Raw genomic sequence first — 16,952 nt, 5'->3', positions numbered from 1 at the left:
TTCATGTTAATCAACTAACTCTGCAAGGAAGGAACAGACAAACACTGCAACACAGATGTTACTATTACCTCCAATGTTTCCTACTTGGGGTTATAACCCCCTTCCGCTCCCTTGTTATTCAGATGCAAAGTTTTGGGGGGACTTCGAATGCACAGTTTTGGGGAGAAAGTTGAGGAGCCATAATGTTAATGATAAATTGGAGGCATCGTGGGAAAGAAAGATTTTCCCCATAGCAACCAACCATGGAGGGAGGCTGCGAAAATGACTTATTAAAAAAAGAAAACAGGCTGGAAAGAAATTATTTAAGAAAAGGCATGACTTGTTTTGCCTGGTGCCATATGGAAAAAAATATCAAGCCTTTTTTCTCCGTGATCTGCTCTTATTCTCCTGCTGGGGTTGGACTAGATAACCTACAAGATCCCTTCCAACTCTGTTATTCTGTTCTGTTCTGTTCTGTTCTGTTCTGTTCTGTTCTGTTCTGTTCTAATTACAAAGCTGAATTCAGCACAGCCTTAAACTGGCATATGACCCAGGCTTTGGACCTGGGAGGGAAGTTCCAGAATGGTGCCTTCTGCGCCCTAAATAAATCACTGCAAGCCGGATGACTTTTGCAGGAGAACAAATTCATTGGCGTACTTCTGCGGTTTGGAAGGGAGCCAATTTCTCGGATATCTGGAAGACACCTTGCTTTGGTGGCATAATTATATGTTCATATCTCCCTAATTCTTAATTATACTGTGATGCACACTTCCCCTTCAACTCAAAGGTTTGATTGAAGGGTTGCTTTTCCATTGTATCAACATTCTGACATCAAGCGAGAGGAAAACCTAGGCAGGGGGAGAGACGGGGAGACAGCAGCAGCAGCAGCAGAACTTAATCTTCTGCCTCTCCTGTCATTGAAGCGGTTGCCCCCCACCCTCTGTGCTCTCCTGCCCCCGTGCCCTTGTGCTACAAGGACGCCTCAAAACACAGTGTGGACCTCAGCATCCCTCTTGAGTTGCCTCAGACTGGGTCTACAACCATTCACCATGGCCAACTCACCACAGTCAACTCGCCAAGGGATAAGTCGATATTACACTACTCTCGAAGAAATAGTGGAATAGAATCATGAAAGAAAAGAGGCCAAAGGAGGGAGAAAATGAAATGTGAATGACAAAAATTAAAATCTTTTAAAAATTATTTTAAAAAATTCAATCAAATTGTTGAATTGTCCCACAATGAGTTGTCCTGCAGCAAGTTGGCCATGTTGAGTTGTCCCTTGGTGAGTTGGCCATGATGAATTGTCCCGTGGTGAGTTGGCCATGTTGAGTTGTCCCTTGGAGAGTTGGCCATGTTGAGTTGTCCCTTGGTGAGTTGGCCATGTTGATTTGTCTCTTGGTGAGTTGACCATGTTGAGTTTTCCCTTGGTGAATTGGCCATGTTGAGTAGTCTCTTGGTGAGTTGGCCATGTTGAGTTGTCTTGTGGTAAGTTGGCCATGTTGAGTTGTCCCTTGGTGAGTTGGCCATGTTGAGTTTTCCCGTGGTGAGTTGACCATGTTGAGTTGTCCCAGAGTGAGTTGGCCACAGCAAATTGGCCGTAGTGAGTTGGCTGCAGCCAGTTGTCCCATTCCGCCTCAGACCTGCAATGAAAATCAAGGCTTGGTTTAGAATAACAGAGTTGGAAGAGACCTTGGAGGTCTTCTAGTCCAACCCCTTGGTCAAGCAGGAGAACTTATGTCATTTGAGACAAATGGCTGTCCAGTCTCTTCTTAAAAGTCTCCAGTAATGGAGTACCCACAACTTCTGAAGGCAACCTTTTCCACTGGTTGATTGTTCTAACTGTCAGGAATTAGTTCTGGGTTGGAGAAACTGGGTATGCTTAATCTGGAGAAAATGCTGGGGTGATATGTTGACAGTCTTCAAAAGTGACTGCTGTTGCAGAGGCTTTGGTGGGAAATTTAAATTACTTGGGGAGGGGGGAGGAAGTGAATCAAAGAGCATACATACAGAAACATTGCCAACATACAGAAACATTGCCCTAGTTTTGTTAGGAAGTCTTAACGGTTTTGTAAGGAGACCTCAGTGGTTTTGTAAGGAAGCCTCAACGGTTTTGTAAGGAAGCCTCAACGGTTTTGTAAGGAAGCCTCAACGGTTTTGTAAAGAAGCCTTAACGGTTTTGTAAGGGAGCCTCAACGGTTTTGTAAGGAAGAGAGGCATTACAGCTAGTCCTTGACTTACAACAGTTCATTTAGCAACAGCTCGAAGTTACAACAGCACCAAAGTGACTTATGACTGTTTTTCATTCTTAGCAGCATCCCCCTGGTCACCTGATCAAAATTCAAGCGCTTAGCAACTGACTCATATTTATGACAGTTGCAGTGACCCAGGATCACCTGATCCCCTCTTGTGATCTTCCAAGCAATGGGGAAGCCCGAACCAGGTTATTTAACAGCTGCAGGGATTCACTTAAGAACTGTAGCGAGAAAGTTAGTAAAAAGGGGCAAAACTCATTTAACAAACATCTCACTTAGCAACGGAAATTTTGGGCTCCATTGTGGTCATATGTTGGGGATTACCTTGGTTAGATCTTCCTTTTCTACTCGGACACCTTCAAGGTCCGTTCACTTCTGGCAGCTGAAGGGATCCCCAAACTTTGGCTACTGGTTACTAACATTTGGTTTATACTGCAGAGTCTGTACTACTTGTGCTTTCAGAAATCCAAGCGGCCAAGTTCTTTTGCAGAAGTAGCCAAATGAAGAACACAGAAAACCAGTAATTGCAAGATCAACCTTCCCTAGCAGGATTTAAGCAAGAGGTGAGGCCAACAGTCGCAGGCTGGTTTGCCCAACGTACAAACCACCACCCAGCCAATCACTTGCTGCTGCGGAGAAAAGATTGGCAATCTGAGATGTTATTTAGACCTCAATGCCTGCCTTCAAACTAAAAAAATCTGGAAAGGAATTAAATGCAGAGAATTTTGGACAAATTCCTCCTCAGGAGATATGGAGCTGGCAGCAAGTAGCCTCAGAAAGCAACCCAAAGATTATTTAAAGACAACACGAATGTCTGCCAAAATGTGAGCAAAAGGATATTAAAAAGTTGAAATAAAAATGTGGGCTTAACGTCAAGAAATTCTTGTAGATCATCTCCGGGAGTGCTTTTTAAGAGTCTTACTAAACCAACATTTGCCAGGCAGTAACCTCTACAGTTTTACTTTGCAATGGAAGAAACTTTGGTTTTGCAACTGTACCACTGAATTTCAGTTTGTAAGCTTCACAAAAGATGTTCGTGGCTAAAACTGCATTGGATGCGCACCGGAATTGTTCTCAAGTGCGCGGCAATTGTTGCCAATACCTTTGTGAACACCCTGGGAGCTGAAGAAAGTCCAAAAGGTAGGGCCCTGTACTGGAAGTGTTGACCCGTGGGGTAGAACCTGAGGAACCTCCGGTGGTCCGGAAGTATGGGAATGTGAAGGTAGGCCTCTGTCAGATCTATGGACCTCAGAAGGTCCCCCTTCCTGATGCTTGCTAATATCGAGTGAAGGATTTGCATTTTGAATTTGTTGTACTCCTCCTCAGATTCAGAAGGGGCTGGCTTTAGGTGCTTCTTTCCAGATCAGGGGAGTGTCTTTTGAATTACCTGCCCTCCTCCTCCTCCTCCTCCTCCTCCTCCTCCTCCTCTCCCCCTCCTCCTCTCCAGAAACCCCATCCCCTTCTAGCACTGATAATGTAACTCAGTTGGGTCATGAAACGTCTACAAGAAAACCATAAAGTTCAGGGAACACCAAGGACCCCACAGTCTTCCTCTTCCTCTTCCTCTTCCTCCTCCTCCTCCTCCTCCTCCTCCTCCTCCTCCTCCTCCTCCTCCTCCTCCTCCTCCCCACAAACCCCATTCCCTTTTAGCACTGGTGCTGTAACCAGTTGGGTCATGAAACGTCTGCAAGAAAACCATACAGTTCAGGGAACACCAAGGACCCCACAGTCCTTTCCTCCTCCTCCTCCTCCTCCTCCTCCTCCTCCTCCTCCTCCTCCTCCTCCTCCTCCTCCTCCTCTCCAGAAACCCCATTCCCTTCTAGCACTGATAATGTAACTCAGTTGGGTCATGAAACGTCTGCAAGAAAACCATAAAGTTCAGGGAATACCAAGGATGACCACCACCACCACCTCCTCCTCCTCCTCCTCCTCCTCCCTCAATGCTTTCACTTTACTGATTCCCTTCTTTTCCACTTTTTCAAAGAGCCCACCTATCCCATATAGCCCGAGACCCGTCTATACTTCATTGGCTCCTGGAAGAATGAAGCCACGGAAGTAAAAATCCCTTTATGGCTGGCCCTCTAAAAAGTGTCTAGTGCGCTGATGGCAGGAGACAAATAAATAATAAAAATAGATAATATTCTAATCTGGCGTCTTCAGAGAACTGCTAAGTAGATGGGATACTATCCAGATATTAGCGGCAAAGCTTTTCTAATCAGGGAACGAAAGTGAGAAATCCAAAATGTGTTTCCAGATGGTCTGTTTGCAGAGGGAATAAAGCTGGCAAATAATAATAATAACACTCTACATTATGATTCACCCTCTGTAAAGTACCAGGAAAACAGCAACATTTTCTCCTTGAAGTTCTGCAAGGTAATCCTTACGATAGCTTTTATTGTGCAAAGCTATTCTTCGGGCTTCCTGGGAAGGTCCCAAACCAGGTTCCTGGGTGATCAGCTTCAAAGGGGTCTTCAGTGTTTTTTTCTCTCAGGAGAGCCACTTCAGTAAAACTGTTGTTTTGCATATGCTCAGATGACTAGGCAGGCAAGCTCAGTTGACTCTGCCCTCTTTGATGCAATGCTTAAAAGCATCACTCCCCAGAGCCATGAGCTTCCTCAACCTCAGCTAGAATAAGCTTCTTTCCAAGTTTCACTGGATTGTTCCCCCCCCCCCTCTCTGTCTCTTTCTCTCTCACACTGTCTCTTTCTCTCTCTCTCTCTCTCTCTCTCTCTCTCTCTCTCTCTCTCTCTCTCTCTCTCTCTCTCTCTCTCTCTGTGTCTCTCTCTTTCTCTGTCTCTCTCTGTCTCTTTCTCTCTCTGTCTGTCTCTTTCTCTCTCTGTCTCTCTCTCTCTCTCTCTGTCTCTCTCTCTCTGTGTGTCTCTTTATCTCTCTCTCTGTCTCTTTCTCTCTCTCTCTCTCTCTCTCTCTCTCTTTCTCTCTGTCTCTTTCTCTCTGTCTCTTTCTCTCTCTCTGTCTCTTTCTCTCTCTGTCTCTTTCTCTGTCTCTGTCTCTCTGTGTCTCTCTCTCTGTCTCTTTCTCTCTCTCTCTCTCTCTGTCTCTCTCTGTCTCTCTCTCTGTCTCTTTCTCTCTCTCTCTCTGTCTCTCTCTCTCTCTCTCTGTCTCTTTCTCTCTCTCTCTCTCTCACACACACACACCTAACTGTGGTTTAGTGAGTTTATTAATATTTCCCCGCAACTCCCTTCCTCCCAAACCCAGAACTGTCCCAGTTAAGTCCAGACACAAGCAGACCTATGCTAGTCCACAGAGCAATGGCCAGCGAGTCCACAAGACACTTGAAAGTTTCTCAAACAAGACAAACCCCAAATTAAATCCACAACACAACAGGATTCATGAGGCCAGAAAAGTCCAGAGTTCACAAGGCATGATCCAAGTCAAGGCACGATGTCAATCCAAAACAAGAATCTTGCCCTCAGAAGTTCTGGGTGCTCCATCATTGAAGGTTTTTAAGAAGAGACTGGATGATCACTTATCTGAGATGATATAGGTTCTCCTGCTTGAGCAGGGGGATGGACTAGAAGACCTCCAAGGTCCCTTCCAGCTCTATTCTATTCTAAATAGTGGAATAGAATCATTAAAGAATGGTATAGAAATCGTGGCTGCTCCATCACTGGAGGTTTTTAAGAAGAGGCTGGACACTCACTTGTCTGAGATGATATAGGTTCTCCTGCTTGAGTGGCGAGCTGGACTAGAAGACCTCCAAGGTCCCTTCCAGCTCTATTCTAGTCTAAAAATCACAACAACCAGAAAACACACAGCTAGGAAATGATCTTCCCAGCATTGTCTCCATTTGTCTGCTGTTCTAAATAACCAGCTTCAGGTGCAGCCCATCAAGAAGGGTAAGGCTTTCTCCTCATGAGTAATTAGGCTGACCTTCTCTGGTCCTGCCTTTTCTCTGCCCTTCATGTTCTTGGATCAGGTGGAGAAGGCAGTTCCTCTTCCTCATCACTGACTGGCTGGAGCTGCAGCTTTCCCCACCTGAAGACAAGGGTTGTTGGTGGTTGGCTGTTAAGTGCTGTAGGCATTTTTCTAAGTGCTGCTGATTGACAGCTGAATGTATCCCCAAAATAGCACTGGAAGGGACCTTGGAAGTCTTCTAATCCAGCCCCCTGCTCAAGCAGAAGACCCTATACCAGGGGGCTGTCCAATCTCTTCTTAAAAACTTCCAGTGACAGAACACCCACAATTTCTGAAGGCAAAGCTGTTCCACTGGTTAATTGTCCTCATTGTTAAAAAGTTTCTCCTTAATTCCAGGTTGCTTCTCTCCTTGATTACTTTCCATCCACTGTTTCTTCTCTTACCTTCTGGGTTTTGGAAAACAGATTGACCCCTCTTCTTTCTGATAGCCCTTCAGATACTGGAATACTGCTATCATGTCCCCCCTAGTCTTCCTTTTCTCTAGACTGGCCATACCCAAGTCCTTCAGCCGTTCTTCATTTGTTTTAGCCTCATTGTAAGGACCCACCCTACTTTGCATCTTAAGAAGACAGAACTCTTGGAATATTCCTTCCAACAGGCATCCTTTATTAAGAGAAAATGGTTGCAGGCATTCTAGACAGGATCTGGGGCCCAAGCCCTACAGTTCAAGGTTTTCAGGGGTCCCCAGCAGCCCCACCCCACCATCTTTCCAGCGACAATCCCAGGTCTTACATTTCCACCCCCTTTTCCCTCACTACTGGCAGAAGGGAGACTTCAGAGGGGAGTAGATGAAAGCTGATGGCCCCATTGTTATGGTTAGTCCTTTTAGTGGTATCCACATTCAGTCCCTTTGAAGTTGTACGGAAGGAAGTGAGGGCCATAAAGCCCCTTTGTTCATCCCCCCTTCTCCTTCATCTATGACAGAATCCAGAGAGGGCAGAAATGGGGTTTTCCATAGTCGATAACTAGAAATGAAATATAATTGGATTCTGACATTCATCTTAGTTCCTCTTCTTTGCACTTTTTTCCCCCCAAAGTCTCAATGTCTTTTTTTAATGTGGTGACCAAAACTGGACGCAGTATTCCCGGCATGGCCTTGTTAATGATTTATAAAGCGGTGCTAATACTTTATGTGATTTTGTGACTGACTTGCTGGACTTGTTGACCAAATTGAGCCGGCTCAAGGTGGACCTATTAGGAACTCAGTTTTCAGACAGAAGCTCACTGAACAAGTGAATGGAGAGCAATGAAGAGGTATCGTTGTCCTACCTTATGGTGACTGGGTGTGTGTGTGTTGCCAAACTCTGGCCAATTTCATCATATTCCCTCTGTCCCCCCCCCCCCCCAAAGGATGGCAAGAGGGTGGCAAAACCCACAACTGAACATTAGAGTCAAGGACAGCAGCACAGAAGCTCAAGAGAGAATGGAGACTGGAAAAAGATTACTACAATGAAGGCATTTTTTGCTACTGCTCACAATGCATGAATGCATCGAGTGCAGGGAATAAAACGGGAGAATCTGAAACGCTGACACAAAAGGACGAGTGATAATGTTATAGGAAATGCCCTGGAATGACGTTGATCTGGAAGCTACAGTGTAATTAAAGCTCAACAGAAAGCGGTGGGAGCTGCATTGTATACAGTATATAAAAATTAGATGCCTGCACAGACATCTCTCTCTTGGAACTGATCCGGGAAGAACAAAAGCAGAGAGCAACCAAAGTGACCTTCTCATGGGAGTTCATGATAGACCACCTGGATAGGCCGAAGATATAGATGAAATCTGTCTGCATCAGATGGCCAGCCTTTCAAAGAAAGACAGTGATAATCAGGGATTCCAATTATACATCCATCTGGTAGAATTCTAACTTGCCAAAAGTTACAGGCCCAACAAACTCTTGTCTTTCCTTGCTGACATTTGTCAGAAGGTAACAGAAAGAGCATATGGATCTTCTATCCTAGATCACAACAGAAAAAGGATGTATAGAATAGAATAGAATAGAATAGAATGGAATAGAATAGAATAGAATAGAATAGAATGGAATGGAATGGAATGGAATGGAATGGAATGGAACGGAATGGAGTGGAATGGAGTGGAGTGAAATGGAATGGAATAGAATGGGATCTTGGAGGTCTTCTAGTCCAGCCCCCTGCTCGAGCAGGAGAACCTATATCATCTCAGACAGGTGGATGTCTAGTCTCTTCTTAAAAATCTCCAGTGATGGAGTGCCCACAATTTCTGGAGGCAGGCTGTTCCACTGACTGGTTGATTGTCCTCACTGTCAGGAAATTTCTCCTTAGTTCCAGGTTGCTTCTCTCTTTGGTCAGTTTCCAACTGTTGTTTCTCATCCTTCCCTCTTGGTGCTTTGGTGAACAACCTGACTCCTTCTGCCTTGTGGCATCCCCTCAGATACTGGAATATTGCTATCATGTCTCCCCTATTTCCTCTTTTCCTTAGACTAGCCAGACTAAATCCTGTAGCTGTTCTTCATATGTTTTAGTCTCCAGGCCTTTGATCATCTTAGTTGCTGTTCTCTAAATTTTTTTCAAACTCTCAATATCTTTTTTGTAGTATGGTGACCAAAATTGCTTGCAGTATTCTAGGTGTGGTCTTACTAGGGCTTTATAAAGCAGTAATAGTACTTCTCGTGATCTAGATTCTATGCCTCTGTTTATACAATCCAAGATTGTGTTAGCTTTTTTGGTTGTTGGTGCACACTGCTGGCTCATAGTCATCCACTAGGACTCCAAGGTCCCTCTCACAGTTAGTTTTTGAGCCAGGTCTTGCCTAATCTGGATTTGTGCCTTTGGTTTTTGCTGCCTAAATGTAAGACTTTGCTTTTCTCCACACTGAAACTCATTTTATTGGATAGGGCCCATTGTTCAAGTTGGTCAAGATCTTTTTGGATTCTGTGTTTGTCTTCTAGGGTGCTGGCTACTCCTGCTAGTTTGGTGTTATCTGTAAATTTGATGTGTTCCCCTTCTATTCTCTCATCTAAGTGATTGATGAAGATATTGTAGAGTCCTGGGCCTAAGATGGAACCTTGTGGTACCCTACTGCTTACTTCTCTCCATGTGGATGTAGTGCCATTGAGGACTATTCGTTGAGTACATTTTGTTAGCCAATTAGTGATGTTGTGTAACCCACCTTTTCTTAGTTTACTAAGGAGTAGCTTGTGGTCTATCTTGTCAAATACCCTATTATGTCCACTGAGTTTTGCTGATCTACTAGTTTAGTCACTTTATCAAAGAATGAGATGAGATTGGTTTGGCATGATCTGTTTTTGAGAAACCCATGCTGGCTACTAGTTATGACTTTGTTTGCTTTTAGTTGTTCAGAGATCTGTTTTTTGATTATCTTTTCTAGGATCTTCCCAGGTATCAATGTTAAACTGATTGGTCTGTGGTTTCCTGGGTCCATTTTTTCCCCCTTTCTTGAAGATGGGGACCACATCAGCCCTTTTCCAATCCTCTGGTATTTCCCTGGTGCTGCAGGAGTTAGAGAAGATGTGGTGCAATGGTTATGAGATAACTTCTGCCAGCTCTTTCAGAACTCTGGAATGTAATTTATTGGGTCCCGGTGATTTATATTCGTCAAGGTCAGATAAGTGTTCTCTTACAATTTTCTTGCTTATTTTAATTTTTGTTTCTGGTATGTCTTTTGCAGTGTGTTTTTTTTGTATGTTTCTTTTTGTGTGAAGACTGATGCAAAGTATGAGTTAAGCAGCTCTGCTTTCTCCCTGTTGCCTGTTATTTCTTTGCCATCTTCTCCCTTTAGCAGGAGAAGTTTCCTTGATTTTTTTTCTTGTTGTTAATATATTGGAAGAACCTTTTTTTATTGCTCTTGATTTCTGTTGCAAGTCTTTGTTCGTTCTGAGCTTTTGCTTTCCTGACTTCGTCTTTGCATGCTCCAGCTGTCTGCTGGTAATTGGCTTTGTGCCCCTCTTTCTATTTTTTGTATTTGTCCTTTTTGTCTTTTAGTTGGTTAGTGAGTTCTTTGTGCAGCCATGCTGGTTTCCTCTTGGATTTCTTGTTTTTCTTTCTCAGTGGTATTATGCTGGTCTGGGCTTTTGTGATCACATTTTTCAGGGTTTCCCATGCATCCTGGGTTGTTTTCCCCTTTAGGATTTTCATCCATGGGATTTTTCCTAGGTTCTCTCTTAGTTTGTTAAAGTCAGCTCTTTTGAAGTTTGGGATCTTGTTTGGATTGTTTTTCTATTGCTGGTGTTTGCATTATATTAAATTCTAGTATGATGTGGTCACTTTTGCTCAGAGTTCCGGCAAGTAAAAGGAAGGCCATTTAACCCACCTCAAATCACCTGTAAAAAATCTTGCCAAGAAAACTGCAGGGTCTTGTCCAGGCGCCCTCCAAGATTTGGACACAATTGAGCAGAAGGGAAAAAAAGACCATTCAGGACCATCAGAACTGGGCTGAAGAACCCTATGTGACCACTAGATGGCAAAGAAGAGTGAGAGTTTTCTGTTATGCTTGGCTGCCATCTAATGGTTGTTCAAATAGTTGCAGGCAAGATCTGGTAACTGTAAGATGAACTTCTGTTTGGATTGTGTTCGTATCCTGCTCAGGGATTAGACTTGGTGGCCTGAGTGGTCCTTCCAATCTATCATTTCTATGACTTTAGCCAAGTGCATTGAATGAAGAAACACGGATTAATAATGTTGAAAGAAAAATCAGGTCCAGTTCCAAGCCGGGAGTAAGACACTGGAAAGAAAATAGAGGCTGCTTAGGAAAGAAGGTTTCTGTTTACTGATAAACAGAACCAGCAACAGCATGCAGTTCTGGGACAGCTGACAAAATGGAATTGAGAGTGGGTGGGTTTTTATACATTCTTTGTGGCTTTGTGTTTGAGGTCCCTGTTGTGAAATGTACTTTGATCTGTGCTTGAGTGTGTCCTTTTGGCATTCTAATTATTGTTGCCTGACTTCCACTGTAGCTGGGAGGTCCTGTCCTGTCCTTGGACCTGGGTGGGGAATGTAGATTTTAGGAGTCTTTGTTTTTCTAATCCCATCAGCTCCAGCCTTTTCTGGGAGCTGCAGCTGAAGGCATTTTGCTTATGAATAGTGTGGCCCTAGTTTTCCTGAATGGATTATAAAATCCCCAATTCTAAAGATTGGCCTCCTTAGGTTTCTGCCTGAGGAAGGGAGACTGGGGCTGTTTCTGCCTTTGTTGAGACTTTTTTTCTCCAATTCTCCTTCAGGAGACATATTCTATCCTGCCTCTTTTAATATTCCCCAACATATTTCATTCTCTGGGGGTGGGAAGGTGCTGACTTCCTAAAATAAGGACCTTTGAAGGCTGGATCTGGCAAAGGCTGAAAGCAAAGAGAATGAGACCAGAAGGGTCCATTAGTATCAATGAACAAATATCAACAGCTCCACCTACCAAAAGGATTGATCTCTCAGCCTACCATGTTGCATGGTAGAATTGAAGAGAATTCAAAAACAGAGAATTGAACTCTGTTTTTACTATAAATAGGGCTTACATATAGAATAGAATGGAATGGAATGGAAGGGAAGGGAAGGGAAGAGAAGAGAAGAGAAGAGAAGAGAAGAGAAGAGAAGAGAAGAGAAGAGAAGAGAAGAGAAGAGAAGAGAATAGGAATATTACAGAATAGAATAAAATGGAATGGAATAGGAATAGAACAGAACAGATATAGAAATAGAAATAGAAATAGAAATAGAATGGAATAGAATGGAATGGAATGGAATGGAATGGAATGGAATAGAATAGAATAGAATAGAATAGAATAGAATAGAATAGAATAGAATAGAATAGAATATGGAATTATAATAGAATAGAATATAGAATAGAATATAGAATAGAATAGAATAGAATAGAATAGAATAGAATAGAATAGAATAGAATAGAATAGAATAGAACTGGAAGGGACCTTGAAGATCTTCTAGTCCATCCCCTTGCTCAAACAGGAGAACCTATACCATTTTAGATAAGTGACTGTCTAGCCAGTCACTTTTTTTTTTAACAGCCTTCCTAATGCATGCAATATATCAAGGAAGTGTGTCCTTTAATCGCAGCTGGTGAGGCTTCTAGTTTTAGTATACAATTAATAGTGCACTTTGAGCATTACTGAATGAGAAGACTGGATATAAACAGTCTGAATTTAACATTCCTTAGCATGTATATGCTCCTTTAAAGTATTTAAAGTACACTATAATCATACAGAGTTTGTTCTGTACATGTTGAGCAGTTTATTTACTATATTTCTTTCTGTTTTGATGGATCTGCTATTAAGATGGAATGAGAGCAGATTGTCTCAAAATCTCCTTGAACCTTTTTCTATAATTAACATATTTATTAAAAAAAAATATTTATCTTCCCACCAAGTCCTTCAAAACATTATAAAAATTTAAAAAATCACCATTCAGAAAACCAGAGAAAACTAAGAGCAAAAAAGAGCAAGTTTTGTACTAAAGAAAAAAAAGGTATTAAAAAGCTATTATAGGCTATAAACATATATAGGCTATATGTTTCCCCTTTGCAAACTCAGCAAGGATGGACTCAGCTTAAATTTTCATGGCAATAGAATAGAATAGAATAGAATAGAATAGAATAGAATAGAATAGAATAGAATAGAATAGAATAGAATAGGAATTGAGAAATAAATAGAATAGAATAGAATAGAATAGAATAGAATAGAATAGAATAGAATAGAATAGAATAGAATAGAATAGAATATAGGATGGGATGAATGGAATGGAATGGAATGGAATGGAATAGAATGGAATGGAATAGAATAGAATAGAATAGAAATTCAGAAAGAAATAGGATAGGATAGGATAGGATAGGATAGGATAGGATAGGATAGGATAGGATAGGGCAGAGCAGAACAGAGCTGGAAGGTACCTTGGAGGTCTTCTAGTCCAGCCCCCTGCTCAAGTATGAGAACCTATATTGTCTCAGACAAGTGACTGTCCAGTCTCTTCTTAAAAATCTCCAGTGATGGAGCACCCACTATTTCTGGTGGCAAGCTGTTCCACTGGTTAATTGTCCTCCCTGTCAAGATGGTCAATTTGGTTTTGTCACACACACACACACACACACACACACACACACACACACACACACACTACAATGATTCCTGGAACATACTCAGAAATGGATTCACCACCATGACACTTTATGAACGATTAGCATTACCTCTCTACCACCTCTTCTTCAAACAGAGCCCGTGTCATGCAATGAGCAAAATGTTGCCTCCAAAATGAATGTGCAAAATCTCAAATTTTTTGCAAATGCAAGTTGTTTCTTTACTTTCAATAGCACTGAAATTTTAAGTGGTAAGACTCATAATTCTAGGGATTCTGAATTCTTTAAGAATTCAGGTCCAGTTTGTTTATATATTGATAGAATTAGAAGGAGCAAGAACTGATCCGTAAAACTCATTCCTGTACCCCTTTTCTGACTCTTAGGGTTCCCTTAGCAACATCAATGCGACTATACAACACAACGAAACACAAACAAAGTGTTCAACTACACAGGAAAATCCTCAACTCTGTTCCAAGATGACATATATCAAAGACGTTGAAAATGACATTCACAATTTCTAAGCTACTTTAATAGCAAGAAACGGATTGTTGTGATTACCCTTTTAAGGTGATGTAAATAGGAATGTATTTTTAAAACTCCAAAGTGCTTTTTCAAATACAAATTATGGTAAGGGATGGTTTCAGAGATCATGGGTACAATTTTATGCCTTTTTGTCTCTGTTTATTAAGAATATAAGCCAAATCAGAGTGTGCTGTCAGTTTTACTCAGCACAAAAGACACAGAAAGCATTAAGACCTTATATTCCTTATATTATGTTAAGATTTATGTCCCCAGACTTCTGGTCTTGCGTCGTAGCCACGTGGCTACAGGATTGTGGAGTTCCATACTGCTTGGCTGGTTTTGCCCTACCTGGGGACCCTAAAATGGGTCTAAAGTCACCCCGGAGAGGCGACAAAGAAGGAGGGGCACCTCAATGATCATGGAACGATGGCGGTTGATCCGCTCAATCTGTGAGAAGCCCTCCAAAACTCAACAGGAAAAAGGCTGGCCACACCTTGGTGACTAGCCCAAGCTACCGGCAGCTGAAGACCAAAACCACTAACCAGAACAACAGTGAACAGCATGTTTAGAACTGGGTGACAAATTTGATCTTCTCTCTCCTGTTTTGTATTTGATTCCCTGGAAAACATCCCCAAGAAGCAAAAAATCCTCCAAAAGTGAGAAGGGAGGGGACTACACCCTCATCCTCCCATAAACAGAAGTGGCAAATTCAATTTTTATGGGGAGCAGAAATATAATGAAATTAGGTTAATAATACTACACTCTGGATAAATCCAAAAACCATGAAAACTGTTGAAATTTCACATCTGAAAGAGTATTGATGAAATTATAAGAAAATAATTCTCCACTTTAAATGTTGGAAAATGAATAGCTACTGACATCTAGTGGAGAATTAGAGCATAAAACTATAGCCGAATTGACTTGAAATTGGCAAGATGCCCAGAAATAGGGAATAACTTGTTCCTTTGAACTTCAGTGACTTCTAAATAAACAGAAAACAGATGGGAACAAAAATATATATCTACCACAGAGTGAGAACTATATTTGTTTAGAAACTGTTCACCTTCTGGGATTATAAATACTGTGATTTTCAAGCTCAAGAACTGTTTGCAGAAAAAGAAAAACCTTGACTTTTGGCTAATATTCTAGGGAGGAAGTTACTAGAAAACTTTCAGGTGATTAAACATTTTGGACTGAAATCTTGGCTGTCTGGTAATTGTAAGACCCCTGAATAGAAGAACTGTTACAAGTTTTCAGTGGTGCTTTAATAATTGGAAACACTTCTTTTCAGTGGTGCTTTAATAATTGGAAACTTATTGAACTATAAAAACCATATATAAAGATAAGAACTACATAAGATTTTGTAGTTTGGATTTCAAGTGGCTGGTTTGACAAGGCTAATCAAAGAGACTATGGTATTGGTGAAAAACTATCTGGAGGAGGGAGACAAAATGGATGCTGTACATCTATCTAAAAGTGACAGGAAACCACACCTAATACTCCCACCTGAAGACCTCAGCCTGGAACATCAGAAATCTGCAGGAGCAATGACTCAAAACAAAGTAAACACATTTCAGGAGAAAATGTATGCAATGCTGCAACAGATTCAAATGACAATTGTTTCAAATCATGAGGAGATTAAAAACAACTCTGATGACATAAATGAGCATATTTCCAACTTACAATTAAAAAACTCTCAAAAAAGGACAATAAAGAATGAACAACTAATAATAGAACACAAACCAGAGGAAAGTGATTTCAATATGGAAGCTACAAATGAAGAGAACTACAACTTAATACAAACAAAAGAAAATGCAAGATTTTACTACAACAAAGGAAATAAAAAAAGATGTTTTATCTTCCAGGACTTCAAAACAAACTTGAGGACAAGAAAAAAGATCTAACAAAATGGATTAAAGAGCTGTCAGGAAATCATTAAGGTTTGGGACACAAAAAACAAACATTCTACTTAATTTGTCTTTTTTATCCCCAACAATATCTACAAAAATACAGGAAAAATCCCCTGGCATGCTGAACATAGTGAATGGGAAAGCGACCTGGCAAAAGAAGAAGGCTAAAGTCAGATTTAAGAGACTTGATTCGACTTACCAGGTGGACTATTATATGATTAAACATTTATTTGAATACAGTTAAAAGAATAAAGTTTAGATATAAAGGGGCCCTAGAGGGATAAGATATATACTGGTAAGTAGTATAATACTTTTTACAATATATGAAATATAAAAATATTGGGATGGTGTTTGTGAATGAAATTTGGATATTTAAAGGTAATTTTGAGAAAATTATGACTGACAAGAGTGGTTTGAATACAGTAGGGAAATTAAGCTTAAATAAGAATCTTGAAAACAGGACACATAATGCCTTAATAAGATGACTTTCATAAATACAACTGAAATACAAGCTGATTAAAAAAGATACTATATTTTGATATTATTGTTAGTTGTACAAATACTAGAAAAATGTTTATACTCACCCTTGTATGTATCGAAAATTATTAAGAATTATATTTGTTTAATGCAGACAAAAGGAGAATACTACTGGAAGAAGAGAAGATCAAGGAAATATATCATTGACTAACATATTGATTAATTATAGAAATTTATTATTATCGATTGTTTTTAAATATATGAACCCAGACAACACACTGTTTGCTAAGCACTAGGGATTGTTATCGTAAAAAAAAAATCAATAAAATATAATTAAAAAAAGAGATTCCCCAATCCTTGATTGTCTAGGATCTTTTATTGTCTAGACAACACACTCTAAATACGCTTTCAGCTACTCGTATGGAGCAAATTCTGTTCTTTTTTCCAATGGCTGGTTTTCTTTTATCATGAATTGTCACTCCAATTATTGTCCTGCTCTAGGACGTGAGAGTCACATATTTTCTCATATAGCTTATATTTAAATGCAGTAGCTCCAAACCACTGCTTCTTCTAAACTGGAGCTAACTTTGTTTTATGACTCTTCGCATATGAAATCATTCTGCACCTTGTTTGGAAAAGAGACAAATCATCCAGGGCAGAATATTATGGATCATCGCACAGTCAGCCAGATGTTCAGACTGGATTTGGCATTTTGTCTACCTATCGAGTCCTTACCCAGGACCTGGGATAGGCAGATGTGGATGTTTGATGGTATTACAGATATCGTCGCAGGATGGAAGCAGTTCCTAGT

This window comes from Crotalus tigris, unplaced genomic scaffold (assembly GCF_016545835.1).
Source record: "Crotalus tigris isolate CLP2741 ecotype Arizona unplaced genomic scaffold, ASM1654583v1 scf7180000018891.247784533:1973344, whole genome shotgun sequence".
NCBI lineage: Eukaryota > Metazoa > Chordata > Lepidosauria > Squamata > Viperidae > Crotalus > Crotalus tigris.
Note: the sequence above shows the minus strand (reverse complement) of the source record.